The sequence below is a fragment of the Pseudonaja textilis genome, chromosome 8 (genome assembly GCF_049901715.1).
Source record: "Pseudonaja textilis isolate UNSWEBS1 chromosome 8, rPseTex1.2, whole genome shotgun sequence".
NCBI lineage: Eukaryota > Metazoa > Chordata > Lepidosauria > Squamata > Elapidae > Pseudonaja > Pseudonaja textilis.
This window is the reverse complement of record NC_141997.1, coordinates 23,011,074-23,023,208: the sequence shown is the minus strand read 5'-3', so window position 1 is coordinate 23,023,208 and position 12,135 is coordinate 23,011,074.

The following is a 12,135-nucleotide window of genomic DNA, read 5'->3' as shown; positions in this document are numbered from 1 at the left end:
ACTGCATTATTAACATTTGTGCTATAATTCAGTGAAAAATCTCACAAATGCGTGTAAATTCTGTTGAAGAGTTTGCTTTATTTGCTGGTTTAAAAGGCAAATACAGGTAGTTTTTGACTTACAGCCACAATTGAGCTCAACATTTCTGCTGCCAAACAAGGCAATTGTTAAGTAAGTTATGTCCTATTTAATGACCTTTTGCCATAGTTGTTAAGCTGTAGAATCACTACAATCAAGTGAGTCATGTACTTGTTAAGCAAATTTGGCTTCCCTCATTTATTTGCAAATGACAATCCCAGGACCCTGGGTTGCTGCAACCATCATAAATACAGGATGAGGTTTTATTGGTGGCTATGGGGATGCTGCAACAGTCATAAGTGTGAGAACTGCTCATAAGTCACTTTTTCTAATGCCATTGTAAGTTTGATAATTAAAAGAGTGGTTCAAAGTTAAAGACTACCTATAATGTTTTTTTTAAAGGCAGGGATTGATTGGAAAAGTAAGTTTCAGTTGACACAAAGACTATACTGATAGCCTCACTTATCTCTGTATTGATAGTGATACAGGTGAAAAGCTGCACTCAACTCTTTTGGTAATTGATTCATTTTCTGTTATTTTATGGTCTATACTTTCCACTGTGAATTTTTTAATGTGGTGCTCTTGATTTTTATAAATAATGCCTTCAGATTGTGAAATTGAAATGTTTTTATGTATATTGCAGGGAATTAACTATTGAGCCAATTTTTCGTTGCTAGACAAAAACACAATATTCATTAAATTGTATTCCTCTAATCTTATATATAATTTGAAGGTATATTTAAGCTAACATTGGGCTTCCCGTTAGCTTTGCTTTCTGAAATCTTGTTTTTTAATAATAGCTTATATCCATCATGTGTGCTCTTATTCTGCCAGAACATTTAAAAAGAGTAAAACCCACTTTAGAAATAGAATTTAGTTTCCTATGAATTTCAGCTTTTATGATGTTAAAAGATACAGAGTTCTTACATTCAAGGTTAGACATTCAAGGTATATTGAAAGTGGGGTCACTGTTCGTTGAAATTTTAGAAGTCAAGGGTGCCCAGATAAGATTTTTCATTGGCCTGGGAGAGGAATTGTGTGTTCTGTGTGGTCTTCACAGAATCCAAAATGTTGCCTAGCTAAGTCTCTGATTCAATTTCTCTGATGGAACCTGAGTTGCCTTGAACTCTGAAAATTTAATTACTTTTAATAATGAGTACAAATAACCCTATTCATATATAAACAATGCCTTCTTATTAATCAGAAGAGTTTTCCTGGGTTTAGTTGTAAAGATAATATTCTAGTACTCTCAAAAGGATTTACTTTCAAATGGAAAGTTAATCTTAATCTTGAGCCAATTACAAAAATTGGAAGATGAGAAGTATTTAGTATCATTTCAGTTATATAATGGTGGAATTAGTACAGAAAGTCCCTGGATGACTTTGAGCTAGTTGTTAGCCTCAAAAGAGTTGTTGTAGAGGGAATTAAATTGAAGAATAATGCTGTGTATGTTGCTTTAAATTCCCAGAAAAAAATATTGATTTTGATGTAGCAAGCAAACATGACACTTCAAAATCATACTTTAAATCAGAATAGTAGAGTTGGAAGGGACCCTGGAGGTCTTCTACTCCAACTCCTACTCAAGCAAGTAACCCTATAGTATTTCAGACAAATGATTGTCCAATCTCTTCTTTAAAATCTCCAGTATTAGATAGAGCCTCCACAACATCTGAAGACAACTCATTCCACTGATTAATTGTTCTTGTCACAAAATTTCTCCTTAGTTCAAGGTTGCTTCTCTTCTTGATTAGTTTCCATCAGTTGCTTCTTGTCCTGCCTTCAGGTGCTTAGTTGACTCCCTCTTCTTCATAGCAGTCCTGAGATATTAGAACACTGCTATCATGTCTCCCCTAGTCCCTCTTTTAATTAAACTAAACATACCCAATTCCTGCAACTGTTCTTCATATGTTTTAGTCTACAGTCCCCTAATCATTTTTGTTGCCCTTCTCTGCACTCTTTTTGAGTTTCAATATCTTTATATCATGGCAATCAGGATGCACAATTTTTTTCAAGCCAAAAAATGTGCTTACCCCCTTCTGTTACTATCCCAGGATAGCTTACTAAACAGGGGGTAAAGTTAGTATAAAGAAATAAATGACTGAGGACAGGACAACTAAATTTCCACTACTTTAATTAAAATTAAATACAGTTAATATGATCACATCTCATGTACATAGCATGCAATAATAAGCCTTGGCTTCTGTGCTGTGTTCTTTCCTTCTGGTGAAGTGATGAGAACACTTTTCTAACTTAAAGTCACCATAGGTTGTTGCTAGTGCACATCTATATGTCTGAAAAGTGCAAATTATTGTTAGTTTAAACTGTAGTTGCCACAATCAAGACAGCAAGGAAGTTCTTCCTTCTTTTTGGAGGAAGTTTTCTTGAAAGCAAAATATTTGATAATTATGTGAAATTTACTTGCTTATGCTATCAGTGTTCACTTCAACAAAGCAGCAGGAAACCATAACACTTTTTAACAACTATATTGTCCAAATGTAGAAGCCATGAAAAATAATTCTATTGCTGCAGATGACTTCCCTGGTTTAAATTTAACATAATTGATCCTTTGGTAACAAAGTGTAAAGTACATTGGGGTGGGAAATGTGTTCATGCCCATATATAAATAGCCTCATTCCAGATAATTAAACTGGTTAGCACAACCTTGACAAATGTCATCTACTATTTTGGCCTCTAGTTTCTATCATCTCCAATTACTGGAATGGGGATGGCGAGAATTAGTCTAAAACAGCCAGATTTAAAAGAGTTTAATCCAAATGACTGAATTTAAACTTTAATTAATACAGCTTAAGCGCACTTATTTGAAAGTATAGTCTACTGGAGTCAATGGTATTTATTGCCAAAGGGAGGTCTGAGCTGTAAATATGTGTAGTGAAGTGAAATGTGTGCTTGCAATGTTTTAGACTTAGATTTTTGTCATAGATGAATTTTTAAAAGGAAGCAGAACAATTTGGACTAATTGTAAGGCAATCATGGTAAACTGGATTTCAGAATGTAAAGCCTTGCTTGAAGAAGTTTTGAAGCTACAGAGCATTGGACTTGTACTTCATACTTAGCACCCTATTTCAATTGGGCCAAAGATTGTCAGCCCTGTGGTTATGTCCTTCATACTTAAATATCTGAAGCAGATGTTAGTATTATGTATAGATTGAAAAAAGATATGTATTAATAGAGAAAAGATATGCATTCATAATAATAAAGTTAGCTTATTAAATATGAAATATTAATGAATATACAGGTAATCCTTGCATAACAATCATAACTGTTGCTAAGCAATGCAGTCATTATGCAAGACATGTGACCATGAGGGGCTTACAGCCTCCTTTCCACCTAAGTCATTAAGTGAATCACCTGTAGTCATTATGCAAAACATCATGTGATTGTGACTTGCAGATTTACTGCTGGCTTTCTCCATTGACTCTAGTTATTGGAAGTCAGCAAATGGCAATCACACAATTGTGGAATATTGCAACAATTGTAAGTGTGATGAAACAAGGCAGTTGTTAAGCAGGATACCTGTATTGGAAAATATTCAGGCTCCGTGTGATACTTAGCACTTGAAAAATGTGCTGGTTTGAACTTTATCCAAAAACTATTCTAGTCACAGATTAAACTTTGAACTCATTTAATTTGGTTACAACCCATATTTTTTACCAGTTTAAATACACAGGCATGTATATTAAAAAGTATCTCACTGTGGTTTTTTAGTGTTCCAGCTAAGCATGTACAAGCTGACAATGGAGCTTCAGATTACTGTTTTTGTAGGCTTCAGAAGCTTGATCATCTACATCTTATTAAGGTAAATTAAATATCAATTGAATTCCATTTAATATCCAACTTTTTTCACCTGGTATTCTATTATTTGGAAATAAATGAATTACACTGGGCAATTTTTTAATAAATTTCCCCTGCAGAAATAGAGGTGGTCATAATACTGTCTTCAGTGTAGCAAAAAATACCTTAGTAACTGATTTAGATTTTAGTAACTAATGCTTCTTGAAAGTTTATGGAACTAACTTTTATTATTGCAAAGTTACATTACTTAAGAAAGGACTGTATCCTATATGGTTAGATCAAGACTGGTTCATGGAACAAACTTTCCCTTTTGGAAAACAAAACAAAACACATTGCCTCAAACCATGACCGAGTCTACTGAATAGAATGGACTGTGTTAGGAGAATTGCTCTTATTGGGAATCTTTCTGTTGAATTTTCCACTTCCCACTGCAACTCTCTGTATACTCTGTGGAAAGACCTTTGGGGAAAATCGAAAGCTGCAGCAAGAAGTAAGACATGTGAGTTGCACAAAGCTACCTTTCTCTTCATGCAACTTTGCATACAATGCATGAGTTGAAATTTGTTCTTAAATTATTATCTGTGAACTGGATTCTTTAAAGCTAGTTGCTGAGTTATTCAGTAGAATACTGTGTACTTTTTAATAGCCTTGATAATTATTTTGTATGATGATTTTTAAGTGAATGTACACTCTTCAAGAAATGAAAGTTTGAGATTTTCCAGGAGTCCTGTTTTTAAAAAGTGTTTGGATACATTTTAACACTTTTGTATTTTCTATTTTGATTTTATATATTTTTATGTATGAATAGTGTACAGACCTTCTTGTAAATAAAGTTCTTTTTTGTAAATTAGAAGCACTAATGGTTTCCTTATTTAGCTTGAAGAAGTGAAATTGCCCAAGCTAGAAAACAGCTACTTCTCCTCACTCCCTAGGCTACAAAACAGCTACTTCTCCACAATCCTGTTCGCACTCCCCAAGCAGTAACAATGCCACCTTGGACCATCTGGTTTCCCAGCTCAACGTCACCTGCCTTCAAAACAGCACTGGAGACATGGCCCTTCCCTTAGCCCAGGAGTATCAAACTCATGTCACATGGCAGTATCACATGATGATGTATCAGGACTTTTTTCCCCTTTGCTAAATTGTGTGTGGCAAGCGCATGATTTGGTATCTGGTATCTGTCAGATGGTGCTCCATTCAAAATCCAAGAAGGACACTTAGACTCCATTATTATAGAGAAAAGAAACTTTTACTGGAAATCAAGTGGTAGTATCAAAAGGATTCTAGATCTGAGGATTTATGTGCAAAAAAACACATATACAAAGTTATGGCAATGTTTCCACTCACAACAGTTCAAACAGTCCATCCAATCAAAGATGTGTATAATGTCATGTGGGGCATTTTCAGGTGGTGATGCAGACATCTGGCCGTTGATCTTGGCCTAGTTTGATAAAGAGCTGCAGTTGCTCAGTAAGAAAGCAAATAAGCATAAACAATAAAGTTTTCCCCAAGTTATACAGTTCATTCTCTAAAACCTCCAGCACATTTCCCACCCCACAAAGCCCAATTAATTCACCCTCCTCCCCGTTACTATGGCAGCCAAAAAGCAAAAGAAAAGAGAGGAGTCTTGAAGGCTGACAGTATCTAAAATCTTTGCCGATCCACAAATACCAATGGGTGGGGTTCAATTTTTTTTCCTACCGGTTCTGTCGACGTGGCTTAGTGGGCATGGCAGGGAAAGGATACTGTAAAATCTTCAGTCAGAAGTGGTATTTGCCGGTTCTTCAAATGACTCAAAATTTCCGCTACTCATTCTCCAGAACTGGTCAGAACCTGCTGAATACCACCTCTGACAAATATGACAATAACTAATAGAGAGATGATGTGCTGTAAAAGTTGGAATATTAATTATAAATAAAGTATTTGGATGTCTCTTTGTAGTGGGCAGAAGAAGTATTGGCTTTAAACAGGAAAATCTAGTCTTAATACCCATCCTCAAATAGCTCCTGAATAAAGCTGAAGAACCCTCTAAAATAGATCCAGTCTATTTTAGGTCCCTTATATGCCCACAACCTATTAGCAGACTTACATCCTTTCTGCCTTCACTGAAACCAATGAGAAAGATGATGAACCTTATTAATAATATTACTAAGTTTCTTTCCACCTTACTGTCATGAGCTCAATAATAAATAACTTGAGTATGAGAGCTAATCTACTTAGTGATCTGCCTCTTGTATTTAATTTAATTTTGAAAATAAACTAGATCACTGGTCTCCAAACTGTTTGTTGTTAATTATTTCTAATTAGCAACCATTGAAACATTAACCATAATTAGCCATTAAGCATTGAAGCCTGGCTTGATTGATTCCTGCCTACCACAGGGAATGAGAATAATATTTTAAAATAGAACATTCAGCAACAGTCCCTAGTGTCAAAAAGATGTTTTCCATATGTGTTCATTGTAATTCAATTTTCCTGCAACGAACTGTCCTTATTTTCCTTATGAAGTTTTGTTCTAGGTTTAATACATCCAGAATGCCAATTTCAGCAAATGCAAAGTGCTTGTCAAAGTAAAATTTCCAACCCGCAATATTCAACGTTGGTTAGATCTAATCTCTAAAATTGTGTTGAATTCTGAGCATCACGCTTTTTAAAAAATGCAGAAATATGAGAACAAGTTACATACAAGCCCAGCATTAAGTAAGTAAGGCAGTGGTTCTTAAACTGGGTCAATTATCCCTTTTCCACGTATTGAATAATGCCATCGCATACATATATACAGACACACACACACATTTTAACCTATGTCAGCCTTCTAATGTAAGCCAAACTTGGAAACCAAAGTCCCCCCAAACTAAAACTGGTTTTGTTATAAAACTTTTGTCACAGAATATCAAAAGTCTGGTTGTGTGTCTTTCATCCCTCCCTTTATCTTCAAGAGAATTAGGGATGGTCAAATCTGATGTGCTTTCTTAAATTGCATTTCTGACTTGGACTCCGATTTCTTTTATCTGACCATTTTCTTGGTTATATTTCTTCCTCCCGTTCCTCAGTTATTTTTTCTGCCCACTACACACAAACATTTCAATAGCAGCATTCCCAAACTGATTCACAAATAAGCAATTTCAGATTTGTCCATAATTTCCAAATATATCCTCCAAGTTTAAGAGCCATTGGATTAAGGGACAAAAAATATTACAAGGCTTATGGAAGGAGAATCTTCAGAAAAATTCAATGACAAAATAATAGCAGCTTCAAGAAATAACTTGTAGAAAGTCAAAGTTTGTTTTCTTCAAACCCACAGTGCAGATCACAAGATCAGTTTCTTGAGTTGCAGGAAAAGAGATTCCACTTGAATGTTAGAAAGAACATAACTGTGATGAAATGTCTGCATTCTCAGGAGAGAGGGGCTGCTTTTCATAAGGCAACAAAGAGACAGTGGAGCTTAGAAAGTTCAATTGACAGGGAGTTAAACAGCTCCCCCCTAGCTTTTTCCAGAGTGTATCTGTGTTTATGCAAATAGTTGGTTTACTCTGGCAAGATTTCATCTATAGGTGAATAAAGAAAACTACTTCAGAATCTCGACATGTCGTTTGTGGTTTTGGGGACCTGACAATAACATAACAGAATGTAAGGCACAGCTGTAAGGGCATTAGAGGAGATGAAAACTTTTATATATGTGAACCTCAGAAATCCTTAAAAAGGGGGGAAAATGCTTATGAGCAGAAACTAATGAAGGTCATACAATGAAAGGCCAAAACCGTACAAGGGAAAAATATCGAGAAAGGATGGGATCCAGATGAAGGTAACAAAAGTGAGTTCTCAATCCTAGCTAAACCAGGTCCTGAATCAAAATGTGACAAAGAATGGATCGTTCAGAGAGATCAATAGACAAAAAATGCTAAATACACCACTTTGAACCATCCCATAATGTCACAAATGGAATTTAAAAAAAAAAAAAGAGATTACTGAAGGGACAATCACCAAAAGCAACTTCTACTTTTTATGTTAGCCTACAAATTATTTTTACATAGAATTGTTCCACAGGAGTTTTTTTGCACTGTACTTGTGGGTAATTATAAATAATTTGATTTTATATTTAGAAAAACCAGAACATCATATTTAATAGGATTACAAAATATCTAATATGATATTTTGTACTATTTTATTTATAGTTTTAGTTTATAGAGTTCTTATTTTTTTATTATTGTAAGCCCCCCAGAGTTATCTTGAGGTAAGATGGGTGGCCCATAAATTTTATGAATAAATAAATAAAAATATGCGTCACTTACTATTCCTTATTCCCAAAAGCAGGGGTCCCCAAACCTGGCATTTTTAAGACTTGTGGACTTCAACTCCCAGAATTCTGGGAGTTGAAGTCCAAAAGTGTTAAAGTTGCCAAATTGCCCAAAAGGATCTCAGAACTATATATATATATATATAAATGAATAAATCAATTTCTTTGTTTTTAGGTTGAGTTGGAATATATTCTGAAAAATCATGATACAGCAAACAGCATTTTGTGTGGACAGTTACAGCAGAAATAATCAAATTACTTCCAGACTAGGAAAACAGAACAACTGCCTATTCTGCTCCTCAAACATACTCAGCAGGAAATATTTTGATAAACAGGAGACACAATGTCCATTTATAGCATGACAATAAACTTATTTTTCCCACAAGTGCTATGAAAGCACAGTCTCTGCCTTTATATTAAGACATCAGAGTGCATCTTTCACTGAGTTAACATTTATTGCTAATATGTTTCTTTAAATTAAATGGGTTTTTTAATAAAATAGTTTTATAAGCCTGGGCTATTGTCTTTAACTGAGCTAATGTTCCCTTAAGACATTTCTGCAAAGGAAAAGCTTCTCTCTTTTTTCTGAAACTATTTCTATACACAGTCTCAGGAATATTATTTATTTATGCAATTTGTTCCCAGACTCTTATCTAATCAAATGTTAGGCATTGTACTGAAATTACAATTAAAAATACAATGATAATATTAAAATATTAGAATAATACAATGCACTAAAGCTAAATTGATGACGCTCCTTCTAAAAGAAACAGATCTTTACCAAACCTCCAGCAGGCTGTAAAAGCGAGGCAATTCTTGACTTGGAAGTTGTGCTGTTTCATAGTGCAGGAACTTGCATTTAGTGGGAAAACTTCTCTATTAATGGTCTTAGCGTGCAAACCAACTGCAAAGTATTTCAGGACCAAGATTTTGCATGGTAATATAATTAATCCTAGCAGTACAATAAGTTAAATGGCTGTCTAGCTCCTGAGTAATTTTAAATAAACAATAGGTAAACCATCTTTCTGATGCTTACTGTAGTACAGTAGTCCTTGACTTACAACCACAATTGAGCCCAAAATTTCTGTTGTTAAATGAGACTTTTGCTAAGTGAGTTTTGCCCCATTTTACAACCTTAAGTGACTCCCTGTAGTTGATAAGTTAGTAACTTGGTTGTTAAGTGAATCTGACTATGCTTGTCAGAAGGTCACAAAAGGTGACTTTGGGACACAGCAATGGTCATAAATATGACCCAGTTGCCAAGCATCTGAATTTTAATCACATGATCATGGAGATGCTGCAAAGGTCAAAAATGTGAAAAACGGTCATAAGTCACTTGTTTCAGTGCTGTTGTAACTTTGAACGGTCACTAAATGTTGTAAGTTGAGCACTACCTACAGTCTGAAAAATATACGTAACATATTTTACAGAGCCCACAATAAAATTCACAGAAGAAGGTTGAATTGATTCTATGTGTCAACAGCTACAGTCAAAGTGACCTTAAAGAACTACAAACTTCTCTAAAGAATTGTATGACATCTTAATGACCATTCACTATGTTATAGTGTAAGCTTTCATCTACTTGATTCATCTATTTTGTAAGATGCACAAATTATAACCACAAATTGGCATTAGAACGTTCACAATTGGTTGTTAGGAGAGATTGCAATCAGGAGGCAAATAAAAAACGAAAAGACTAAACCCTGACAATGTAAACAGAAGTGAATCTGAGTTCTAAAATAAACTTTTAAGGTATAAAGTCATGCGGATAAAAACCACTTCATACATGGAGTCTGTAAAAGCCTTTGTTGTAGGAGATTTGTAACTTCTTAAATTGCTGCAAATCTCTTGATTTTTGTTCTAACACAAGTTTCGAAAATGTTAAAATAAAAGCAAAGTAAGGATAGCAATTATTAACCAAATAGTGCCAAGCTAATTAATACTTAGTAGAATACAGACCCTCTTTCAATTTACAAATGATAGAACAATTTCTGAATGAGCCAAGCAGTTTCCCAGTGGAATTTCTTTTAAAGTTTCTTTGTTCAAAAAGATTTATTTTAAGCTTCCTGGTTGTTGTTTTTTAACTAGCCAGTGAATTCTATAATTCCCACAAGGATATATTTGAATGCATTCCACATAATATATCTGTGCAATATTCATGTAACTGAGTTAATAAAATTAATATAATTAATTTATAAAATACACAGAACTTACCTGTGTGAATGTATCTGCCATTAAACAAAATTGTATTGGATATGAATATTTGTGAGTGCTGTTTTTTGATTTTAGTTCAGCTTTTAATACAATCATTCCTTGGCATTTGGTGAACAAACTGGGACTAAATTTTAATACTTCTTTTTTAAAAAAATGTAGTTTATTAATTTTACAATTAAAACCAACCGACAATACATACACAAATAAACTGAAGAAAGGAAAGGGGGAAAGGAAAGCAAAAAAAGAAAAATTTAGAGAAGAGAGAGAAAGGGAAATAGAGAGAAAAAGAACAAGAAGAGAAAGAAAAAAAAAGGAAAAGAAGAAAGTTAAAAGCATTCTTATTTTTTACAAACTGCAATTTTAATACTTCTTTATGTAACTGGATTCTTCATTTCCTTATTGATAGGCACCATTTTGTGCGAGTTGGAAGAAAAGTTTCAAATTCCATCTCCCTGAGTATAGGTTCCCCATAGGGCTGTTTTCTTTAAGTCTGTTACTGTTCACTTTGATAACCCATGACTGCTGTGCCAAGTCTACTATGAATCATATTGTGAAGTATGCGGATGGCACAGCAGTGGTGGGGGTCTCATCCGGGATGACAATGAAGATGCTTATGGGGAAGCGGTCAAAGCTATGGTGGACTGGTGCAATAAAAATAACTGGCGTAATCATACTTCACTTTGTAGCAAGACTGCAGCTGTAGAGGTGGTCAACAGTATTAAGTATCTGGAGGTGCGGATAAATAACAATCTGACTTGGTCTCTTATATACATACATTACATCTACATACATTATCTTTAGTGAAGTGTGCGAACCAGTGACTGCAAGTATTCTAATTTATGACTGACCTACCCGGAGCTACTTGACCTGTTTTTGGAGTTTTGACAGCCATGCGCATGCGTGCGCACACACACACACATTCTTATGACCAGTTACAACATCCCACACAGTCATGTGACTGAGGTTTTCTATGTTTTTTGCCAGTTTCCAACAATTCCTTCTGGTTTCTGGTTAAAAATGTCCATTGGAGAAAAGGGACTTTTTTTTAACAACCAGTGTTTGCTTAATGACCACAAGGTTCACTTAGCAACCATTGTGTTTGCCTAACCTGGGATCTGCAACCTTTAACACTCAAAGAGCCATTTTTCTATTTTCTTTTAAACAGATTTCTCTCTCTATTTCTTTCTTTCTCCCCTACTCTCTTCTTTCTCTCTGATCTCTCTTTTTCTTTCTCCCTCTCTCTCTTTCTCCTCTCTCTCTCTTATTTTTCTCTCTGTCTCATCGCTCTTTTTCATCTCTTTTTCTTTCTCCCTCTCCCTCTTTCTCATCTCTTGTTTCTCATCTCTTTCTCTCTCTCATCCCTCCCTCTCCCTCTCTCTGTCTCTTGTCTCTCTCTCTCTTTCCCTCCCTCTCTCTACCTCTCCCTCTCCCTCTCTCTGTCCCTGGCAGCTGCTTCCTGCTTCTCTGCAGCCGCGCTAACAGCATTCAACCTGGCTGCTTCCCTCCTCCTTCTCAGCCTCATACATACAGAGCAAACACTCACACATTTCAATGCCATCCAGTGCTGGATGGACTTGCTCCTGCGTTGAGGTACCTTAAAGGGACAGACTGCGGTGGCAGCCTTCATGCTGTGAAGGGAGGAAGAAAAGTTCGGCAACTCTTGTCCTTCTTGGGCATACACACACACAGAGAGCATGCACACATGGCACTAGAGGGACTCGCCCACATGCTGA